The sequence below is a fragment of the Eurosta solidaginis genome, chromosome 5 (genome assembly GCF_040869045.1).
Source record: "Eurosta solidaginis isolate ZX-2024a chromosome 5, ASM4086904v1, whole genome shotgun sequence".
Lineage (NCBI taxonomy): Eukaryota > Metazoa > Arthropoda > Insecta > Diptera > Tephritidae > Eurosta > Eurosta solidaginis.
The window spans coordinates 97,138,909-97,154,622 of record NC_090323.1 but is presented as its reverse complement, the minus strand read 5'-3'; positions in this window follow the sequence as shown (position 1 = coordinate 97,154,622).

Below are 15,714 nucleotides of genomic sequence, written 5' to 3'. Positions count from 1 at the left end.
CGTTTTCAACCAAACCAACGACGACAACCCATAATTTCCCGTTATGTTTTTCCGAAGTCCACCAATCGTCTCGACTTTTTCAATCATTCGGCGCATTCGGTAATGGTATCCATTTTGAATTCGTTGTCATTACAGTCGGAAAAATAAACACAAATACCCCACGAAAATGTATAGAAGACATTTATAAACATCTCGCCCAAGAAAAAGTAGCGACTACCTCTCAGTATACACTGAGTAAATGCCTAAAAAATAACGAGTGACGGCTCTTATTGTATTTATCCTCTTTGCTTGTACACTATGATTACGGAATTTAGCAAAGTTTAGGAAAATATGCCAACTTTCTTGTTTGTAAATGTCAACACAACTATCCCCACGTTCCAATGAACGCGTTAAAATTTTTATTTTCCGCCATCGGATTATTAATACTGATGTCAAAATGCGTCGTTTGACACCTCTCTCGATATTTTTGGTAGCGTATTAGAAGTCGACCCCTCAACTAGACTATTACCATAACTTTTTTAATTCTAAATATCGGCATATCTGAGACAAAAAGTAATATTTGTAGAAATGTAGAGCGGTTCGATGTATTTTGTGTTTATTTTTATATATATGTCAAGAAGCTTTTCATGAAATTATGTTTTATATGTCGGTGTTATGCCAATTTCACACATAGGCTTAATGAAGTAATTAATGAAGTTTTTTACATTAAAGGCCTAATTGAACTCAATCTTTCATACAAAATAAAAATTCTTAATAATGTTATTATTGCTTTATTGAATGCCAAATCGAGTGCAAAATCCAGTCGGTTTTGCTAAGAGCTTCGAATTTTATTGTCAATGTAACAAATGACAATCAAAAAAATTATTTTGAATAATTTACAAAAAAATAGAAAAACACGAAAAAATTCAAAATTTAATTTTCGCTGCATTTGCTGCAAAATATAATATGGCTTTTTCGAAATTAGTCACATATTTGGTTGGGAGCAACATCTACGGGTAGTTCCGCATGCATTTTGTTTTGATTGTATTTATAGTCAAAAAGGAAACGGCTGCTTTCAATTTTAACCATTTTTTATAAAAACGAATTATTTTTTTGGGGCTGTTAACAGATGTTCGTTTAATTAAACAAAAGGCCCTGTATGAAAAGGGAAACTTAATTATTTCATTAAACAGAATTGTGATTCGATTAAGGTTCTGTGGGAAAACGGTATTAGGCGAATGAAATGGAGCGAAATCAACTTTGAAATTCTTGGTTGTTGTGGCGAAATAATGTGCTAAACTAGATTCATTTACTGAACATATAACTGAAAGTGATGTGAAATTATTATTTAGCAAATAATTTTTTTTTACCACCACGGCAGCCAACCATATAATTGAGCCATGTCAGGAAAAGTAAAAAAACCCTCAGGAACAAGAGTGAATAATTCCATGTGAAATTTTTCCGCCACGAAATAAAGTGAAAAAATTGTGCACCACAGCAACACTTTTGCGCCTACATAAACCCTGTTTCAGTGTTTTGCGTTTTTGCACAAAACACTTTTTTACCGTTTTCAACCAAACCAACGACGACAACCCAGAATTTCCCGTTATGTTTTTCCGAAGTCCACCAATCGTTTCGACTTTTTCAATCATTCGGCGCATTCGGTAATGGTATCCATTTTGAATTCGCTGTCATTTTCGGTCTGCCGAATCCAGCGAGTGCCTGTCAGAATGCTTGACAGATAAGTCAACACACTTGTACTTGTACACTATGATTACGGAATTTAGCAAAGTTTAGGAAAATATGCCAACTTTCTTGTTTGCAAATGTCAACACAACTATCCACACGTTCCAATGAACGCGTTAAAATTTGTATTTTCCGCCATCGGATTATTAATACTGATGTCAAGGCGCGTCGTTTGACACCTCTCTCGATATTTTTGGTAGCGTATTAGCAGTCGACCCCTCACCTAGACTATTACCATAACTTTTTTAATTCTAAATATCGGCATATCTGAGACAAAAAGTAATATTTGTAGAAATGTAGAGCGGTTCGATGTATTTTATGTAAATTTTTATATATATCAAGAAGCTTTTCATGAAATTATCTTTTAACCAACGACGACAACCCAGAATTTCCCGTTATGTTTTTCCGAAGTCCACCAATCGGTCTGACTTTTTCAATCATTCGGCGCATTCGGTAATGGTATCCATTTTGAATTCGCTGTCATTTTCGGTCTGCCGAATCCAGCGAGTGCCTGTCAGAATGCTTGACAGATAAGTCAACACACTTGTACTTGTACACTATGATTACGGAATTTAGCAAACTTTAGGAAAATATGCCAACTTTCTTGTTTGTAAATGTCAACACAACTATCCCCACGTTCCAATGAACTCGTTAAAATTTTTATTTTCCGCCATCGGATTATTAATACTGATGTCAAGACGCGTCGTTTGACACCTCTCTCGATATTTTTGATAGCGTATTAGCAGTCGACCCCTCAACTAGACTATTACCATAACTTTTTTAATTCTAAATATCGGCATATCTGAGACAAAAAGTAATATTTGTAGAAATGTAGAGCGGTTCGATGTATTTTTGTTAATTTTTATATATATGTCAAGAAGCTTTTCATGAAATTATCTTTTATATGTCGGTGTTATGCCAATTTCACACATAGGCTTAATGAAGTAATTAATGTAGTTTTTTACATTAAAGGCCTAATTGAACTCAATCCATCATACAAAATAAAAATTCTTAATAATGTTATTATTGCTTCATTGAATGCCTAATCGAGTGCAAAATCCAGTCGGTTTTGCTAAGAGCTTCGAATTTTATTGTCAATGTAACAAATGACAATCAAAAAAATTATTTTCAATAATTTACAAAAAAACAGAAAAACACGAAAAAATTCAAAATTTAATTTTCGCTGCATTTGCGCAAAATATAATATGGCTTTTTCGAAATTAGTCACATATTTGCTTAGGAGCAACATCTATGTGTAGTTCCGCATGCATTTTATTTTGATTGTATTTATAGTCAGAAAGGAAACGGCTGCTTTCAATTTTAACCATTTTTTGTAAAAACGAATTATATTTTTGGGGCTGTTGACAGATGTTCGCTTAATTAAACAAAAGGCCCTGTATGAAAAGGGAAACTTAATTATTTCATTAAACAGAATTGTGATTCGATTAAGGTTCTGTGGTAAAACGGTATTAGGCGAATGAAATGGAGCGAAATCAACTTTGAAATTCTTGGTTGTTGTGGCGAAATAATGTGCTAAACTAGATTCATTTACTGAACATATAACTGAAAGTGATGTGAAATTATTATTTAACAAATAGTTTTTTTTTACCAGCACGGCAGCCAACCATATAATTGAGCCATGTCAGGAAAAGTAAAAAAAACCCTCAGGAACAAGAGTGAATAATTCCATGTGAAATTTTTCCGCCACGAAATAAAGTGAAAAAATTGTGCACCACAGCAACACTTTTGCGCCTACATAAACCCTGTTTCAGTGTTTTGCGTTTTTGCACAAAACACTTTTTTACCGTTTTCAACCAAACCAACGACGACAACCCAGAATTTCCCGTTATGTTTTTCCGAAGTCCACCAATCGTCTCGACTTTTTCAATCATTCGGCGCATTCGGTAATGGTATCCATTTTGAATTCGTTGTCATTACAGTCGGAAAAATAAACACAAATACCCCACGAAAATGTATAGAAGACATTTATAAACATCTCGCCCAAAAAAAAGTAGCGACTACCTCTCAGTATACACTGAGTAAATGCCTAAAAAATAACGAGTGACGGCTCTTATTGTATTTATCCTCTTTGCTTGTACACTATGATTACGGAATTTAGCAAAGTTTAGGAAAATATGCCAACTTTCTTGTTTGTAAATGTCAACACAACTATCCCCACGTTCTAATGAACGCGTTAAAATTTTTATTTTCCGCCATCGGATTATTAATACTGATGTCAAAATGCGTCGTTTGACACCTCTCTCGATATTTTTGGTAGCGTATTAGAAGTCGACCCTCAACTAGACTATTACCATAACTTTTTTAATTCTAAATATCGGCATATCTGAGACAAAAAGTAATATTTGTAGAAATGTAGAGCGGTTCGATGTATTTTGTGTTTATTTTTATATATATGTCAAGAAGCTTTTCATGAAATTATGTTTTATATGTCGGTGTTATGCCAATTTCACACATAGGCTTAATGAAGTAATTAATGAAGTTTTTTACATTAAAGGCCTAATTGAACTCAATCTTTCATACAAAATAAAAATTCTTAATAATGTTATTATTGCTTTATTGAATGCCAAATCGAGTGCAAAATCCAGTCGGTTTTGCTAAGAGCTTCGAATTTTATTGTCAATGTAACAAATGACAATCAAAAAAATTATTTTGAATAATTTACAAAAAAATAGAAAAACACGAAAAAATTCAAAATTTAATTTTCGCTGCATTTGCTGCAAAATATAATATGGCTTTTTCGAAATTAGTCACATATTTGGTTAGGAGCAACATCTACGGGTAGTTCCGCATGCATTTTATTTTGATTGTATTTATAGGCAAAAAGGAAACGGCTGCTTTCAATTTTAACCATTTTTTATAAAAACGAATTATTTTTTTGGGGCTGTTGACAGATGTTCGTTTAATTAAACAAAAGGCCCTGTATGAAAAGGGAAACTTAATTATTTCATTAAACAGAATTGTGATTCGATTAAGGTTCTGTGGGAAAACGGTATTAGGCGAATGAAATGGAGCGAAATCAACTTTGAAATTCTTGGTTGTTGTGGCGAAATAATGTGCTAAACTAGATTCATTTACTGAACATATAACTGAAAGTGATGTGAAATTATTATTTAGCAAATAATTTTTTTTTACCACCACGGCAGCCAACCATATAATTGAGCCATGTCAGGAAAAGTAAAAAAAACCCTCAGGAACAAGAGTGAATAATTCCATGTGAAATTTTTCCGCCACGAAATAAAGTGAAAAAATTGTGCACCACAGCAACACTTTTGCGCCTACATAAACCCTGTTTCAGTGTTTTGCGTTTTTGCACAAAACACTTTTTTGCCGTTTTCAACCAAACCAACAACGACAACCCAGAATTTCCCGTTATGTTTTTCCGAAGTCCACCAATCGTCTCGACTTTTTCAATCATTCGGCGCATTCGGTAATGGTATCCATTTTGAATTCGCTGTCATTTTCGGTCTGCCGAATACAGCGAGTGCCTGTCAGAATGCTTGACAGATAAGTCAACACACTTGTACTTGTACACAATGAACGCGTTAAAATTTTAATTTTCCGCCATCGGATTATTAATACTGATGTCAAGACGCGTCGTTTGACACCTCTCTCGATATTTTTGATAGCGTATTAGCAGTCGACCCCTCAACTAGACTATTACCATAACTTTTTTAATTCTAAATATCGGCATATCTGAGACAAAAAGTAATATTTGTAGAAATGTAGAGCGGTTCGATGTATTTTTGTTAATTTTTATATATATGTCAAGAAGCTTTTCATGAAATTATCTTTTATATGTCGGTGTTATGCCAATTTCACACATAGGCTTAATGAAGTAATTAATGTAGTTTTTTACATTAAAGGCCTAATTGAACTCAATCCATCATACAAAATAAAAATTCTTAATAATGTTATTATTGCTTCATTGAATGCCTAATCGAGTGCAAAATCCAGTCGGTTTTGCTAAGAGCTTCGAATTTTATTGTCAATGTAACAAATGACAATCAAAAAAATTATTTTCAATAATTTACAAAAAAACAGAAAAACACGAAAAAATTCAAAATTTAATTTTCGCTGCATTTGCGCAAAATATAATATGGCTTTTTCGAAATTAGTCACATATTTGCTTAGGAGCAACATCTATGTGTAGTTCCGCATGCATTTTATTTTGATTGTATTTATAGTCAGAAAGGAAACGGCTGCTTTCAATTTTAACCATTTTTTGTAAAAACGAATTATTTTTTTGGGGCTGTTGACAGATGTTCGCTTAATTAAACAAAAGGCCCTGTATGAAATGGGAAACTTAATTATTTCATTAAACAGAATTGTGATTCGATTAAGGTTCTGTGGTAAAACGGTATTAGGCGAATGAAATGGAGCGAAATCAACTTTGAAATTCTTGGTTGTTGTGGCGAAATAATGTGCTAAACTAGATTCATTTACTGAACATATAACTGAAAGTGATGTGAAATTATTATTTAACAAATAATTTTTTTTTACCAGCACGGCAGCCAACCATATAATTGAGCCATGTCAGGAAAAGTAAAAAAAACCCTCAGGAACAAGAGTGAATAATTCCATGTGAAATTTTTCCGCCACGAAATAAAGTGAAAAAATTGTGCACCACAGCAACACTTTTGCGCCTACATAAACCCTGTTTCAGTGTTTTGCGTTTTTGCACAAAACACTTTTTTACCGTTTTCAACCAAACCAACGACGACAACCCAGAATTTCCCGTTATGTTTTTCCGAAGTCCACCAATCGTCTCGACTTTTTCAATCATTCGGCGCATTCGGTAATGGTATCCATTTTGAATTTGTTGTCATTACAGTCGGAAAAATAAACACAAATACCCCACGAAAATGTATAGAAGACATTTATACACATCTCGCCCAAAAAAAAGTAGCGACTACCTCTCAGTATACACTGAGTAAATGCCTAAAAAATAACGAGTGACGGCTCTTATTGTATTTATCCTCTTTGCTTGTACACTATGATTACTGAATTTAGCAAAGTTTAGGAAAATATGCCAACTTTCTTGTTTGTAAATGTCAACACAACTATCCCCACGTTCCAATGAACGCGTTAAAATTTTTATTTTCCGCCATCGGATTATTAATACTGATGTCAAAATGCGTCGTTTGACACCTCTCTCGATATTTTTGGTAGCGTATTAGAAGTCGACCCCTCAACTAGACTATTACCATAACTTTTTTAATTCTAAATATCGGCATATCTGAGACAAAAAGTAATATTTGTAGAAATGTAGAGCGGTTCGATGTATTTTGTGTTTATTTTTATATATATGTCAAGAAGCTTTTCATGAAATTATGTTTTATATGTCGGTGTTATGCCAATTTCACACATAGGCTTAATGAAGTAATTAATGAAGTTTTTTACATTAAAGGCCTAATTGAACTCAATCTTTCATACAAAATAAAAATTCTTAATAATGTTTTAATTGCTTTATTGAATGCCAAATCGAGTGCAAAATCCAGTCGGTTTTGCTAAGAGCTTCCAATTTTATTGTCAATGTGACAAATGACAATCAAAAAAATTATTTTGAATAATTTACAAAAAAATAGAAAAACACGAAAAAATTCAAAATTTAATTTTCGCTGCATTTGCTGCAAAATATAATATGGCTTTTTCGAAATTAGTCACATATTTGGTTAGGAGCAACATCTACGGGTAGTTCCGCATGCATTTTATTTTGATTGTATTTATAGACAAAAAGGAAACGGCTGCTTTCAATTTTAACCATTTTTTATAAAAACGAATAATTTTTTTGGGGCTGTTGACAGATGTTCGTTTAATTAAACAAAAGGCCCTGTATGAAAAGGGAAACTTAATTATTTCATTAAACAGAATTGTGATTCGATTAAGGTTCTGTGGGAAAACGGTATTAGGCGAATGAAATGGAGCGAAATCAACTTTGAAATTCTTGGTTGTTGTGGCGAAATAATGTGCTAAACTAGATTCATTTACTGAACATATATCTGAAAGTGATGTGAAATTATTATTTAGCAAATAATTTTTTTTTACCACCACGGCAGCCAACCATATAATTGAGCCATGTCAGGAAAAGTAAAAAAAACCCTCAGGAACAAGAGTGAATAATTCCATGTGAAATTTTTCCGCCACGAAATAAAGTGAAAAAATTGTGCACCACAGCAACACTTTTGCGCCTACATAAACCCTGTTTCAGTGTTTTGCGTTTTTGCACAAAACACTTTTTTGCCGTTTTCAACCAAACCAACAACGACAACCCAGAATTTCCCGTTATGTTTTTCCGAAGTCCACCAATCGTCTCGACTTTTTCAATCATTCGGCGCATTCGGTAATGGTATCCATTTTGAATTCGCTGTCATTTTCGGTCTGCCGAATACAGCGAGTGCCTGTCAGAATGCTTGACAGATAAGTCAACACACTTGTACTTGTACACAATGAACGCGTTAAAATTTTTATTTTCCGCCATCGGATTATTAATACTGATGTCAAGACGCGTCGTTTGACACCTCTCTCGATATTTTTGATAGCGTATTAGCAGTCGACCTCTCAACTAGACTATTACAATAACTTTTTTAATTCTAAATATCGGCATATCTGAGACAAAAAGTAATATTTGTAGAAATGTAGAGCGGTTCGATGTATTTTTGTTAATTTTTATATATATGTCAAGAAGCTTTTCATGAAATTATCTTTTATATGTCGGTGTTATGCCAATTTCACACATAGGCTTAATGAAGTAATTAATGTAGTTTTTTACATTAAAGGCCTAATTGAACTCAATCCATCATACAAAATAAAAATTCTTAATAATGTTATTATTGCTTCATTGAATGCCTAATCGAGTGCAAAATCCAGTCGGTTTTGCTAAGAGCTTCGAATTTTATTGTCAATGTAACAAATGACAATCAAAAAAATTATTTTCAATAATTTACAAAAAAACAGAAAAACACGAAAAAATTCAAAATTTAATTTTCGCTGCATTTGCGCAAAATATAATATGGCTTTTTCGAAATTAGTCACATATTTGCTTAGGAGCAACATCTATGTGTAGTTCCGCATGCATTTTATTTTGATTGTATTTGTAGTCAGAAAGGAAACGGCTGCTTTCAATTTTAACCATTTTTTGTAAAAACGAATTATTTTTTTGGGGCTGTTGACAGATGTTCGCTTAATTAAACAAAAGGCCCTGTATGAAATGGGAAACTTAATTATTTCATTAAACAGAATTGTGATTCGATTAAGGTTCTGTGGTAAAACGGTATTAGGCGAATGAAATGGAGCGAAATCAACTTTGAAATTCTTGGTTGTTGTGGCGAAATAATGTGCTAAACTAGATTCATTTACTGAACATATAACTGAAAGTGATGTGAAATTATTATTTAACAAATAGTTTTTTTTTACCAGCACGGCAGCCAACCATATAATTGAGCCATGTCAGGAAAAGTAAAAAAAACCCTCAGGAACAAGAGTGAATAATTCCATGTGAAATTTTTCCGCCACGAAATAAAGTGAAAAAATTGTGCACCACAGCAACACTTTTGCGCCTACATAAACCCTGTTTCAGTGTTTTGCGTTTTTGCACAAAACACTTTTTTACCGTTTTCAACCAAACCAACGACGACAACCCAGAATTTCCCGTTATGTTTTTCCGAAGTCCACCAATCGTCTCGACTTTTTCAATCATTCGGCGCATTCGGTAATGGTATCCATTTTGAATTTGTTGTCATTACAGTCGGAAAAATAAACACAAATACCCCACGAAAATGTATAGAAGACATTTATAAACATCTCGCCCAAAAAAAAGTAGCGACTACCTCTCAGTATACACTGAGTAAATGCCTAAAAAATAACGAGTGACGGCTCTTATTGTATTTATCCTCTTTGCTTGTACACTATGATTACGGAATTTAGCAAAGTTTAGGAAAATATGCCAACTTTCTTGTTTGTAAATGTCAAGACAACTATCCCCACGTTCCAATGAACGCGTTAAAATTTTTATTTTCCGCCATCGGATTATTAATACTCATGTCAAAATGCGTCGTTTGACACCTCTCTCGATATTTTTGGTAGCGTATTAGAAGTCGACCCCTCAACTAGACTATTACCATAACTTTTTTAATTCTAAATATCGGCATATCTGAGACAAAAAGTAATATTTGTAGAAATGTAGAGCGGTTCGATGTATTTTGTGTTTATTTTTATATATATGTCAAGAAGCTTTTCATGAAATTATGTTTTATATGTCGGTGTTATGCCAATTTCACACATAGGCTTAATGAAGTAATTAATGAAGTTTTTTACATTAAAGGCCTAATTGAACTCAATCTTTCATACAAAATAAAAATTCTTAATAATGTTATTATTGCTTTATTGAATGCCAAATCGAGTGCAAAATCCAGTCGGTTTTGCTAAGAGCTTCGAATTTTATTGTCAATGTAACAAATGACAATCAAAAAAATTATTTTGAATAATTTACAAAAAAATAGAAAAACACGAAAAAATTCAAAATTTAATTTTCGCTGCATTTGCTGCAAAATATAATATGGCTTTTTCGAAATTAGTCACATATTTGGTTAGGAGCAACATCTACGGGTAGTTCCGCATGCATTTTATTTTGATTGTATTTATAGGCAAAAAGGAAACGGCTGTTTCAATTTTAACCATTTTTTATAAAAACGAATTATTTTTTTGGGGCTGTTGACAGATGTTCGTTTAATTAAACAAAAGGCCCTGTATGAAAAGGGAAACTTAATTATTTCATTAAACAGAATTGTGATTCGATTAAGGTTCTGTGGGAAAACGGTATTAGGCGAATGAAATGGAGCGAAATCAACTTTGAAATTCTTGGTTGTTGTGGCGAAATAATGTGCTAAACTAGATTCATTTACAGAACATATAACTGAAAGTGATGTGAAATTATTATTTAGCAAATAATTTTTTTTTACCACCACGGCAGCCAACCATATAATTGAGCCATGTCAGGAAAAGTAAAAAAAACCCTCAGGAACAAGAGTGAATAATTCCATGTGAAATTTTTCCGCCACGAAATAAAGTGAAAAAATTGTGCACCACAGCAACACTTTTGCGCCTACATAAACCCTGTTTCAGTGTTTTGCGTTTTTGCACAAAACACTTTTTTGCCGTTTTCAACCAAACCAACAACGACAACCCAGAATTTCCCGTTATGTTTTTCCGAAGTCCACCAATCGTCTCGACTTTTTCAATCATTCGGCGCATTCGGTAATGGTATCCATTTTGAATTCGCTGTCATTTTCGGTCTGCCGAATACAGCGAGTGCCTGTCAGAATGCTTGACAGATAAGTCAACACACTTGTACTTGTACACAATGAACGCGTTAAAATTTTTATTTTCCGCCATCGGATTATTAATACTGATGTCAAGACGCGTCGTTTGACACCTCTCTCGATATTTTTGATAGCGTATTAGCAGTCGACCCCTCAACTAGACTATTACCATAACTTTTTTAATTCTAAATATCGGCATATCTGAGACAAAAAGTAATATTTGTAGAAATGTAGAGCGGTTCGATGTATTTTTGTTAATTTTTATATATACGTCAAGAAGCTTTTCATGAAATTATCTTTTATATGTCGGTGTTATGCCAATTTCACACATAGGCTTAATGAAGTAATTAATGTAGTTTTTTACATTAAAGGCCTAATTGAACTCAATCCATCATACAAAATAAAAATTCTTAATAATGTTATTATTGCTTCATTGAATGCCTAATCGAGTGCAAAATCCAGTCGGTTTTGCTAAGAGCTTCGAATTTTATTGTCAATGTAACAAATGACAATCAAAAAAATTATTTTCAATAATTTACAAAAAAACAGAAAAACACGAAAAAATTCAAAATTTAATTTTCGCTGCATTTGCGCAAAATATAATATGGCTTTTTCGAAATTAGTCACATATTTGCTTAGGAGCAACATCTATGTGTAGTTCCGCATGCATTTTATTTTGATTGTATTTATAGTCAGAAAGGAAACGGCTGCTTTCAATTTTAACCATTTTTTGTAAAAACGAATTATTTTTTTGGGGCTGTTGACAGATGTTCGCTTAATTAAACAAAAGGCCCTGTATGAAATGGGAAACTTAATTATTTCATTAAACAGAATTGTGATTCGATTAAGGTTCTGTGGTAAAACGGTATTAGGCGAATGAAATGGAGCGAAATAAACTTTGAAATTCTTGGTTGTTGTGGCGAAATAATGTGCTAAACTAGATTCATTTACTGAACATATAACTGAAAGTGATGTGAAATTATTATTTAACAAATAGTTTTTTTTTACCAGCACGGCAGCCAACCATATAATTGAGCCATGTCAGGAAAAGTAAAAAAAACCCTCAGGAACAAGAGTGAATAATTCCATGTGAAATTTTTCCGCCACGAAATAAAGTGAAAAAATTGTGCACCACAGCAACACTTTTGCGCCTACATAAACCCTGTTTCAGTGTTTTGCGTTTTTGCACAAAACACTTTTTTACCGTTTTCAACCAAACCAACGACGACAACCCAGAATTTCCCGTTATGTTTTTCCGAAGTCCACCAATCGTCTCGACTTTTTCAATCATTCGGCGCATTCGGTAATGGTATCCATTTTGAATTCGTTGTCATTACAGTCGGAAAAATAAACACAAATACCCCACGAAAATGTATAGAAGACATTTATAAACATCTCGCCCAAAAAAAAGTAGCGACTACCTCTCAGTATACACTGAGTAAATGCCTAAAAAATAACGAGTGACGGCTCTTATTGTATTTATCCTCTTTGCTTGTACACTATGATTACGGAATTTAGCAAAGTTTAGGAAAATATGCCAACTTTCTTGTTTGTAAATGTCAACACAACTATCCCCACGTTCCAATGAACGCGTTAAAATTTTTATTTTCCGCCATCGGATTATTAATACTGATGTCAAAATGCGTCGTTTGACACCTCTCTCGATATTTTTGGTAGCGTATTAGAAGTCGACCCCTCAACTAGACTATTACCATAACTTTTTTAATTCTAAATATCGGCATATCTGAGACAAAAAGTAATATTTGTAGAAATGTAGAGCGGTTCGATGTATTTTGTGTTTATTTTTATATATATGTCAAGAAGCTTTTCATGAAATTATGTTTTATATGTCGGTGTTATGCCAATTTCACACATAGGCTTAATGAAGTAATTAATGAAGTTTTTTACATTAAAGGCCTAATTGAACTCAATGTTTCATACAAAATAAAAATTCTTAATAATGTTATTATTGCTTTATTGAATGCCAAATCGAGTGCAAAATCCAGTCGGTTTTGCTAAGAGCTTCGAATTTTATTGTCAATGTAACAAATGACAATCAAAAAAATTATTTTGAATAATTTACAAAAAAATAGAAAAACACGAAAAAATTCAAAATTTAATTTTCGCTGCATTTGCTGCAAAATATAATATGGCTTTTTCGAAATTAGTCACATATTTGGTTAGGAGCAACATCTACGGGTAGTTCCGCATGCATTTTATTTTGATTGTATTTATAGGCAAAAAGGAAACGGCTGCTTTCAATTTTAACCATTGTCAGGGCGTGGGTGTTCCCCGCGTTGGGCGTACCTTGGCCCGCTCGAGTGGTACGGCCGAACTCCCAAGTCAATGGCAAAAGTACCTAGAAAGACGAAATAAAAAGGTATGCAAAAGTAACAATCCTTAGATTCATTTTTCGAAGCAAGTGTACTTCCCGTAAACTCGACATCCCAAAGTCCCAACATCTCGTCCTCTACGCCTCAACGCCGGAGCCTCCTAAGATACACACTGAAATAAAAATAAAGAAAGAAAACAAAACACTTTAATTATTGAGGGCATGAAAGCGTAACACTTATCTAAGTGCACAATTTTTTTGTGTTGGGTAACGAATCACTCAAAATTACAACAACCATATGAAGTTCTTTCTTCAATTTCTTCCGCAAATATCTCGTAGCAGATATAAAATTTTTGAGTTCAGCGTTCGGACCCGTGATCCTGGGTCCAAAGCGCGTCTGCGGGCACATACTCACGTTATTTCTTGGGCGAGTCATAGCAGCTGTGAGCTAAAGTCAAGAACCACCGTAGCTGCTTCTACAGGCAGTCCAGACGCATATTCTCGGATAAAAAAAGGGCACCACATGAAATGGGGTCTTGTTTTTTTTTTAAATTCACTTCACCACTGAGTGTAAGTAGAAATAATTACACAAAAATAGCAAAAGGTAAAACATTTAGATTTATCACGCACGTAAAAATGTAAACAAACGAGAAACGTCAAACACGGGGTATGTTCACAATAGAGGAACTGGCAAAAGCTCTTTTCCAAGGGTTGCCAGATGGTAGCCATAGGGTAGCTCCGAGCGTGGTGAGTACAGGAAAGGGATGGATATAGGTTATTATGGTTGCGGTCGAGATTAAGGATGATAATAGGAAAACGGCACAAGAAAACGGTGTATCTGCTATGTTGTTATCTATATAAGGGGGTGTGACTGTAGAAAGGAGATCAGTCCAAAAGTCTATTGCACCAATTCGTCTGTGCTGCGCGGTCCGTCATCGTACAAAATAAGTACATAATGTGTAGTTAGAGTGTATTTCCCTGTGCGCGTAAAAGTAAAGCGAATTATAAGAGTTTGAGATTGTGTTTAAAAAGGAAAAAAGATCCGGTTTAAAGAAAAAAGAAAAAAAAAAACTTGTTTTTAAAAAAAAAAAAAAAAAGGCTTTTGGCCTTATAAAACCTATCGGGTCCGTCGGTAAAATAATTAAACCAACGGCATAATGGATGTGGAATAAATTTTATGAGGGTAAGTGCCAGATTTTTAATTTTTTTTTGAGATTTTTTTCGTTAATTCCCTTTTTTTTGCGCCATTTTGGGGTTCACGCAACCCCATTGTCGACTTCGGTCATGAAATTTTCCAGGTTTTAATCGCCCCTCATTTTAATTATCTTCTTTTTTGAAATAATTATCCCTCTTTTTGTTGCAAAATTTTCTGGATACATTTTAATTGTGTCGGAAAAATCTAACCGCATTTTTTTTCTTGTCTTTCTTGTTTCATATCCCTACTTAAAAACTAAATTTTTCTTCGGTAAAAGTAATCCTCATAATGTTGAGCACGTTTTTTTTTTTGGAAGATTTTAGTTTTGGTGCTATCAATTTTGCTATTTTGTTGGTGTCATAAACACCCTAATAGAAACGCGTGAACGCCAAAATTGGCGTGAAATACCTCCATTAGCCCATGTAAGTCGAGCTGATTGGTATTTTTCTATTCCTCTAGTGGGAATGCCATCTGGTCACCGCGGATGACGAAAGCTCCAACAGCGCCAGGGAAAATTATTTGTTACATTTTACCGGACATTTATACTTTTCATGTATGCAGTTATACTGGTCCCTATACCAATCACCGATATTTGAAAACAACTATCCCCATATGTTATCTGGTTCCGGCAGTCGAGACTGCAAGCAATATATATATACCCTTAACAACATTAACAACTCGAGATCGACGAGAAGCGGCAGTAATAAGAGGAAGGTGTTTGCAGGGATAATTGTAGTCTAGTTTAGGTGTTTTTTATATATATAGTTTGTTCCTGTATGTAGTAAATCTCGTATAAATTTGAACCTTGCCAAATGTAAATGCACCTATAAGGCACTACAAAGGCACTCCAAACGGAGAAATTTAAGGAAATACGTTTTTTTTTGTATCGTGCAGTGGCCAATAAACCCTGCAACAAACCCCTGAACTTCCTTGAGAGCGCTCTTGTAGGTAGGCATTAGGGTGGTTTCTCGGATAATTTTTGAAGTGGCTCCGATTGAGCCCAAAAGCGTTTGGATGAACTTTGGTGACCAAGTAGGCCTTGAACAAATTGCCAATCTCTGATTGGAAAACACTTGTAGGGTATATCCCATGATGGAAATGGGTGTAACATATATAAAATTATT